Genomic DNA, 9,220 nt, shown 5'->3' on the forward strand with positions numbered 1-9,220 from the left:
TTCGTGATGGGTTGTCCTTGGTCGACTTGATTGAATAATGAGATATTTGATCAGAATCCTTCGCTGTTTCCTTAGTCTTAGGAGGTTCAAGTTCTATGCATGATAAATTTTTATTGTCGGAACTTTTTATGGAAATATTCGAAGACTTCTTCGAACTTTTCAGGGTTGCTCGCGATTTAATAGTTACATTCGATTTGGTAGGCTTTGAGGCATTTGAATGCATACTTATTTTGGTTGACAGATTTTATCAGATTTTGCAGAAGCTTCTTGAGAGACATTACTGGACTTGGATAAAGAACTTCTTTTGGAAACTTTTGCTGCAAGTGTCCCTTCCGATGTGATTTTCGATTTAGCTAGAGAAGATTTCAAACTGTGCCTAGAATCCTTGATTGCTTTGGACAGATTACTAATGACAGCCTTTGCGCTATGTGTGGATTCCAAATCGAAATTTGAATCACCTTGTGATTTCAGCCATACTGCTTGAGTTCCTTTGGAAGCCTCGGTGACATCGGAAACATGACTTTTCCCAGAAACTTTCGATCTGACACTTGACTTTGAGGCGAAACCTTTTCCCATCACACTCATCCTGCTATTTTTGCTGCTATTGCTGCACACTCTCACTGGCATCAATGTTTGCAACGATACCGTGTCCGAGCCATCTTTCGTCATGTTGTGGGGCAGATTCATCTCCGAGCCTCCTCCAGCATGTATGCGTTGATGTTCGTGACTGGTAGCAGTGGCCAGCTGCTTGAATGCAGCCATCTCTTCATTGATGGCTTTCGAAATAGCCACTTCGCCTATTTGTGATTTGGCACCTTTCTTTCGGCCAAGTTCAATTGCATCTCGGGCATGGAGGCCTGTGAAACAGATCGATTTGTATGTACCTTGATTTTGGGTGTAACAGCATGCACTGGCGGTGGGTAGGAAGGACATGTGGGAATTTTGATGTTCAAACTAGCATTGCCATCCGGTGGCCCAATACTAAATGGATTGAAAGATGCATTGGCCATGATGCTAAAATGTAAGACGCAGATTTCTTGCTAATTGAAATTAAATCACGATTATCTCAGATTGTGGTTTTTTGTGGGAAAAGTAGCTGCCGAGAATTTTAAAGTAATTACTTAAATTTACTCATTTGTAGTAATTTAATTGATTTGGGTTTAGTTTTTGACGAAGAAAGCTATGAAAAGAAGAATTCAGAATAATAAAACTTCAACAGATATCTGTTTCTACCCTCGAGTGAATATCCGCCTCCGGTTTAACCTCAAATACTGGTTCTGAGTATTTGAAATATAAAGGTATTTCAAAGTCCAAGCAACCTCCACTACTTGGTGGTCCAATTAGAAATGGATTAAAGAAGCCGTCGGATTTGTCCATGATGAAAATAGTTAACCAAATACAACTGAATATTTAATGCCAAATAAAATAAAATGTGATTAACAACTGATAGTAGACAATAAATTTTCGGCATCATACTAATAAGTCTCGCCTACTAAGTGTAGTAGGACGACAACCGATATGTCTGCACGAATTATCTACACTGTTGGGCAGAGCACTGGATCGTTGATAAACACTGAAATATATATATAAGCCCTTTGTATGAAGAAGACTGACTACTTTAAAGAGAGATAAAAGTTTCCTTGTTTGAAAGCGTTTGTGGACCTCAGAGACCGTATATTAAATCTTGATCAGCATCAACAATCCTTTGGATTTAGATCCTCAAGAGTTTCCCGTTGCAAAAAAGTGATCTGGTTACTTCTGCCAGTTGAACCCTTGATTGACCTTTGCGATTGCAGGATACCATAACCCGCACTTAACTTACAATGTTTGATTGATGGCAAATTTCAATTTCTTTATTGACACTGCTGTCTTTCATATCAATCAACAAATTCCGTCCATTTGTGTAAATGTCAACGGGAAATGCATGAGTTGAATTTACATAAAGTTAAATTTCATTTTTTTTATTTTATTTCTTTTTGTAGTTATATTTAGAGTGACACTTCGTTTTGTTTTATTTTAATGTATTTTGCCTTTGTCCTGACATTTGAGTGCATTAATTTTATTAAAACCCCGCCCAGAGCGCTGACCTCATTTGGTTTTAAAGGATGAGGAATCCGGGTTCGTGCGGTAAGGGATTGAAATGACAGTAGAAACATAGGGGATTCTGTTACCTCCTCTGATGAAAGTCCTCTGTTGATTTGTGACGCCTTTCGCTCCTTTTTTTCTTGCTTTATTCATTTTTTCCCCATTTGTTTGCATTTGCGTTGACACTCACTTCATTTAGCAGCCCAAAGCAACAGCAACTCCAGCACAAAGGCAACAACTGCAAATGCAACTGCAGCTGCAATGGCATACAAGAGAGTTTGTTTGTGTGTGTGTGTGTAAATATGTGCATGTATGTGGGCTTGAGCGTGTTTAGAGTGTGCATCTGCCACTCCCTCAGGCTGCAGGTTAAGGACCTTCTTTTGAACTTTAAAATGTTTACTTTTGGACATGTGGGCGAAAAATTTCATGGATTGCATCGACTTGAACGATACCCCAAATGTGGGATAGGCTCTGGCAAAACGGAAAATGTGTTGAAATCATTTTGCTTGTCTGATAAGTCTAACAAACCTCTATAAACCTCTTTTACCACTGCTTGTTCTTATTCAACTCTTTTCTAATCTTTAATCAACCTAATCTCTTTAAATTTTTTTCCCTATATTATCTGCACATTTTGCAGGAAGTTAATAAGTCGAGTACTCCTTGTATTCTTTCTGTATGCCTTACTCTCTCGCTTCTCCGTGTCACTACATATTCCTCCTGTCGACTTTTCGTATTTGTATTTATTTTTGCTTTGCGGTTTCTGACATCGCAGCCAAGTCCAAGCGATGCTTTTTAATCTTAAGCGCATTTCATTTACCACAATGGCCATTAAAATTGTCTAGACTAGGGAGCGAAGCAAGGGCTAAGAAGGGGACTATCGGGATTTTCCTGCTGCATCATCTTGGCCAAGTTGGACCACTGTCAACTTAGTATTTTTTCTGCTTTGCACACTTGCTACTCTATCCCACCTGGGACTTATACCTAGAGATTATGGGCTAGCAAACCAATTAAAATGGCCAATGGAATATTTGTGTGTATGCCTCCTGTTTGGTAGTCTTTGTGTAGCACGAGTAAGTCCTGTGACGGCACCACAAAGGCAACAAATTAATTTTGAAAGGATTAAGGCCTAGATGGCCAAGACTTGGTTGTTGTGGGGGATTTTTTTTTTTTTTTTTTTTTTTGTTCTGCTCAAATATTTAACAATTGAAAACGAATATTTAATTAATATCCAAATTTTCGTCCAGAATGCTTAGACGTCAGACTCCCTAGAGAACAAACACCTTTGCTTGATGTGCTCTGCTTGCGGAGACGCCAATGAAGTTTCACTTCCGCGATTTAGGCGCATCCGCTCGACACTTTGCAAGGGGTTCAAATTGCCGAAAACCAAGGGCTCATCATTGCAGTCAATACTCTCCTCCATGGATACAGTGTCCTCAGTTATCTCCTTTACATCCTTGTCATTCTCGTTCTTTTCCTTGTCCTTGCCATCTTCAGATCCAGTTGCCATTTCTTTCTCCAGCTGCATGTGCGGTTCGCCACCCTCATTAAAATCTTTTACGTTTTCTTCTTCAATGATTGTTTCATCACTTTCATCCAACTCGGAGTCCTCGGCATAACGCTCGAACTCGTCAATTCTTGATCCTGGGTCATCAGCTACTTGCTTCTTTTCAATCTGCTTGGATTTACCATAGAATCTGAATATAAAATAAACAAATACAATTGATACGACAAAAAGGAATATCAATTGAGTTTGATCAAAAGATTGTAAAAGAGTCAAAATGTAACACACTTTTAGCGAAATTTTAATTTTTGTTTTTTTTGTTTTCGTTAGATACTAAAGGTTCGACTTTTGAATCTACAATGAAAATATTTCCGATTGGAATTGACTCTACGACTTTTGTTTCGTTACAGTTAAAAGCATAGTCTACTCTGTGAATGGAAGTTTGACCAATGACAGCAGCAAAAGCCAACTTCATACTTGAGAGTTCAAAAGGGGCTCTTAACCCGCTGCTCGGGGGCTGCTGCTGCGGCTAGATGCACACCAAAAGAAAAAAAAAAAAAAAAATTTCAATGGAATTGATTCTACACTTTGTTTTTTACAAAGCATGTTATTTAAAGGAATTTAACAAATACACATATGTGAGTGTACATTGTATAGAATGTGTGGCAGGAAAATAAATTAAAAATGTGTTAGACTGAAACACACACACACAAACAATCGAAGAGCGCTCATATAGAGACAGACATATTAAGGAACGTGACTTGCCTTTGTCACGCTTTATGTCTGTCTATCTTTCTGTCTCTGTGTCTATATGTTGTATGTGAATGTCTATGTCTATGTCTCCTCTATATTTAGCATGTTATGAAAAATGTATACACCCTGTCTTTGTCCGGGTATCACGTACAGCTTAACCTCTCGACCTCCCTCCACTAGGATTGCTTTTAATGACAAAAGTTATGACGACAAATGACTTGGTTGGCTTTCACTATGAAATCAGAACTCTTGCCGGCCAGCATGGGGACTATGATTCATTTTGATTTCACTTTTCCTTTATTTTGCTGGTTCTCTTTTAACTCACTTCGTTTATCATTATGCAAATTGTTAATTAATTTTTGCGCGACAACAAAAATAAGTGTAGATAATGTTGATAATTATGCTAGTTGCCGCTGCATTAATGATGCTTTTCATGATACCCTGGAAAGGGGTATATGAAAATGGTCAGGTTAGTAGACAGTTTTTTTCACATTTACTCAACTTGTTGGTTTTTTCAGAAAAAAAACATTTTATCAATGTTGAATTTTGTTATTGTATATTTGCTTGCAAACTTGCTAAACAACACTTTGACTTGATATATAGGAGTTAATTGAAAATGTGTCCAAAGTGATGCAGTTTGAAATTAAATTAAATCGGCCGCCCTTCCCTCTTTGGATGGTCTCCTGGAAGTTCCGCTCGCAGAATACGTCATCCTCCTTTTCCGGCTTTGCGGGAAGGTCTTCCACCTCCCAAAACTTGGTTAGGAGTACCTCAAGTTTTGCTTCTGGACTAACTCGCGTCTGGGCAGCAAAAACTAATCGAGACACCGGAGTGTCAGGCATGATAGCCCCACACAGAACCCATCCAAAGATGGTTTCTAGCCCGACGAACTCACCAATGTCCTTTTTGATCCGCTCTCCGAGGATGTGGGGAAACAGGTCTACACCGGTAATCATATCAATAGGCGCGGGCTTGTTGTAGTACGGGTCAGCCAGGGGGCGATCGAGGCACTGCGTCGGAACCGTGTTAAGGAATGGAGCCGTTGGAATGGCCCCTGACAACTTGGATACGACCAGGGCGGAGACCTCAATCTTGTTCAGTCTGTCACACGGAGGAGACAGCATCAGCAGACACACCTTGTCGGCGCAGCCTCCATCACTCTGGCCCATGCCAGTAACCGCGGCGTCTACTGGGTTTTGGGGGGCTGGACCATTTTGAAGACACGCTCGGAGAGAAAAGTTGAATCGGCCCCCCGAGTCGATCAACGCACGAATACGGTGATCCACACCACGATGGTGCAGAGTGTCAATCGCAGTGCCTAAGAGGCCTCTGCCTGGGGTAGATGCAAAATAACTTTGAGCATTTGTGAGCTGGTTGCTCGTGGACGGACGCTCTGTGGCGCTGAATGGTGGGACTTGCGCAGCGGACGGCGAGGACACGGACACATCACTAGGATGCAACAGAGTATGATGACGTTCCTTGCAGGTATGGCAATTATGCGCGCTGGATCAGCCCTTCACTTGATGACCGCGGGCAAAACAGTTCAGACAGACTCCCTGCTGTCTAATGGTTTCCAAACGCCTCTGAACAGGCATATCAAGAAAACTAGGGCAGAGCCGTATTGGGTGATTCTCCCGATGGCACAGCTTGCAAGACGCCGGTTTGAGCTGAGCTTTCGCAGGAAACCCTTGGACCTTCATCGTTGCAGAGGATTTGCGGGGACCAATGGGGATGGCTTGGACACTTGGGGCCTACTTATGTTATTCGGTGGCATCCAGGACACGATACCGATCGGTAAGAAATTGGTTCAAATCGGACCACGTTGAGACGACAGTCTTATTGGTCACTGATTGCTCCCACAGGAGGATTGTGGCCTTCGGCAATTTACTAGTGCAGATGGCGATAAGTAGGACATCCCAATTCTCAGTACTAACACCCGAACGCTCAAGTGCGGTAAGACACCCTTGAAACGCGGTCTGCAGCTCTCGCAAGGATTTGCCCGACTCTTGTGCCACCGCGGGAATCTGAAGGAGTTGTCTGGCTTGAGTCATGACAAGCAGACGGCTATTTTCGTACCGTGCGGTGAGGTTCTCCCACGCGGCCTGGAAACCCTCATTCGTCAGGGGGGACTTAGCCACGATGGTTCTCGCTTCCAGCAACTCCAGCCGAGGCAGCAAGACTGTTTTGACTGGAGCTACACGGGTCTTAGCCGTTAATAAATGGACGTCTACTTGATCGCCGTACCGAACCCGCACATATAGGGCCGCTCCATACGCTTTCTCAGACGCGTCACAGAAGCCATGAAGCTCCCACGAGAGCTTATCGCTGGTGTTTAGCCAACGGGGAATGCGGAGTCGACTGAGGCCTGGGCAAACCTGCAGGAATTCGTGCCATTGCTGCAGCAGGAGAGGCGGCAAAACATCATATCAGCCCAGTTCGGTAAGCCAGATTTGCTGCATGAATATCTTCGCTCGGATGACAAATGGGGCTAGCCAACCAGCGGGGTCAAAGAGTTTAGCGATATGGGACAGAACCTGCCTCTTGGAGATCGACTCCTTCAAGGGGGGGTCCGCTACGGTGAAGAAGAAGACGTTCTCAGCAGCTTGCCAGCGAATGCCCAAGGTTTTGCAGTGCTCGCGTCTTCCAGCTCGAGAAAGTCCTCTCGCAGCAGGTGCTCTCTCGGAATGGCTTGAAGTACTTCCTTCTTATTGGAAGTCCACTTCCGAAGCGGGAAGCCCGCAGATTGGAGGGCCGCTTGAAGCTCTCGTATGGCGAAACGGGCGTCGGCTTCAGTGTGAGCGCCGGCAAGGACATCATCAACATACATGTAGTTCCGAAGGATTTCGCTCGCCTGAAAATACATCGCTTGCACGTCTTGTGCCAGTTGTAAAAGGACTCGGATCGCCAAGAATGGCGCGCAGTTAACCCCAAACGTGAAAGTTTGTAACTCGTAATCCTGAATATTGCCGCAGCGGTCTCGGTAGAGGATCCGCTGAAAGGGGGTATGCCTGGGGTCGACTCGGATTTGTCGATACATCTGCGTTATGTCGGCGTTGAAAACGAATTGAAAGAACCGCCATTTCAGTACCGTGTCACCACATATTCCTCCTGTCGACTTCTCGTATTTGTATTTATTTTTGCTTTGCGGTTTCTGACATCGCAGCCAAGTCCAAGCGATGCTTTTTAATCTTAAGCGCTTTTCTTTTACCACAATGGCCATTAAAATTGTCTAGACTAGGGAGCGAAGCAAGGGCTAAGAAGGGGACTATCGGGATTTTCCTGCTGCATCATCTTGGCCAAGTTGGACCACTGTCAACTTAGTATTTTTTATGCTTTGCACACTTGCTACTCCATCCCACCTGGGACTTATACCTAGAGATTATGGGCTAGCAAACCAATTAAAATGGCCAATGGAATATTGTGTGTATGCCTCCTGTTTGGTAGTCTTTGTGTAGCACGAGTAAGTCCTGTGACGGCACCACAAAGGCAACAAATTAATTTTGAAAGGATTAAGGCCTAGATGGCCAAGACTTGGTTGTTGTGGGGGATTTTTTTTTTTTTTTTTTTTTTTTTTGTTCTGCTCAAATATTTAACAATTGAAAACGAATATTTAATTAATATCCAAATTTTCGTCCAGAATGCTTAGACGTCAGACTCCCTAGAGAACAAACACCTTTGCTTGATGTGCTCTGCTTGCGGAGACGCCAATGAAGTTTCACTTCCGCGATTTAGGCGCATCCGCTCGACACTTTGCAAGGGGTTCAAATTGCCGAAAACCAAGGGCTCATCATTGCAGTCAATACTCTCCTCCATGGATACAGTGTCCTCAGTTATCTCCTTTACATCCTTGTCATTCTCGTTCTTTTCCTTGTCCTTGCCATCTTCAGATCCAGTTGCCATTTCTTTCTCCAGCTGCATGTGCGGTTCGCCACCCTCATTAAAATCTTTTACGTTTTCTTCTTCAATGATTGTTTCATCACTTTCATCCAACTCGGAGTCCTCGGCATAACGCTCGAACTCGTCAATTCTTGATCCTGGGTCATCAGCTACTTGCTTCTTTTCAATCTGCTTGGATTTACCATAGAATCTGAATATAAAATAAACAAATACAATTGATACGACAAAAAGGAATATCAATTGAGTTTGATCAAAAGATTGTAAAAGAGTCAAAATGTAACACACTTTTAGCGAAATTTTAATTTTTGTTTTTTTTTGTTTTCGTTAGATACTAAAGGTTCGACTTTTGAATCTACAATGAAAATATTTCCGATTGGAATTGACTCTACGACTTTTGTTTCGTTACAGTTAAAAGCATAGTCTACTCTGTGAATGGAAGTTTGACCAATGACAGCAGCAAAAGCCAACTTCATACTTGAGAGTTCAAAAGGGGCTCTTAACCCGCTGCTCGGGGGCTGCTGCTGCGGCTAGATGCACACCAAAAGGAAAACAAATACACATATGTCCGTTGAATTGTTTTTATTGAGTGTACATTGTATAGAATGTGTGGCAGGAAAATAAATTAAAAATGTGTTAGACTGAAACACACACACACAAACAATCGAAGAGCGCTCATATAGAGACAGACATATTAAGGAACGTGACTTGCCTTTGTCACGCTTTATGTCTGTCTATCTTTCTGTCTCTGTGTCTATATGTTGTATGTGAATGTCTATGTCTATGTCTCCTCTATATTTAGCATGTTATGAAAAATGTATACACCCTGTCTTTGTCCGGGTATCACGTACAGCTTAACCTCTCGACCTCCCTCCACTAGGATTGCTTTTAATGACAAAAGTTATGACGACAAATGACTTGGTTGGCTTTCACTATGAAATCAGAACTCTTGCCGGCCAGCATGGGGACTATGATTCATTTTGATTT

General features: G+C 42.5%; 1 long non-coding RNA gene across 1 annotated transcript; it reads right to left on the reverse strand.

Moving 5' to 3' along the window:
• LOC137578718 (uncharacterized) lies at positions 1-1,456 on the reverse strand. Its single transcript, XR_011032755.1, has 3 exons — positions 1,234-1,456; positions 867-1,180; positions 1-566 (listed from the first exon to the last, which is right to left on the reverse strand). It is a non-coding gene; the product is annotated as an uncharacterized lncRNA (long non-coding RNA).
• Positions 1,457-9,220: the final 7,764 nt, after the last annotated feature.

The sequence above is a fragment of the Drosophila tropicalis genome, unplaced genomic scaffold, assembly GCF_018151085.1.
Source record: "Drosophila tropicalis isolate 14030-0801.00 unplaced genomic scaffold, ASM1815108v1 contig_662, whole genome shotgun sequence".
Classification (NCBI taxonomy): Eukaryota; Metazoa; Arthropoda; class Insecta; order Diptera; family Drosophilidae; genus Drosophila; species Drosophila tropicalis.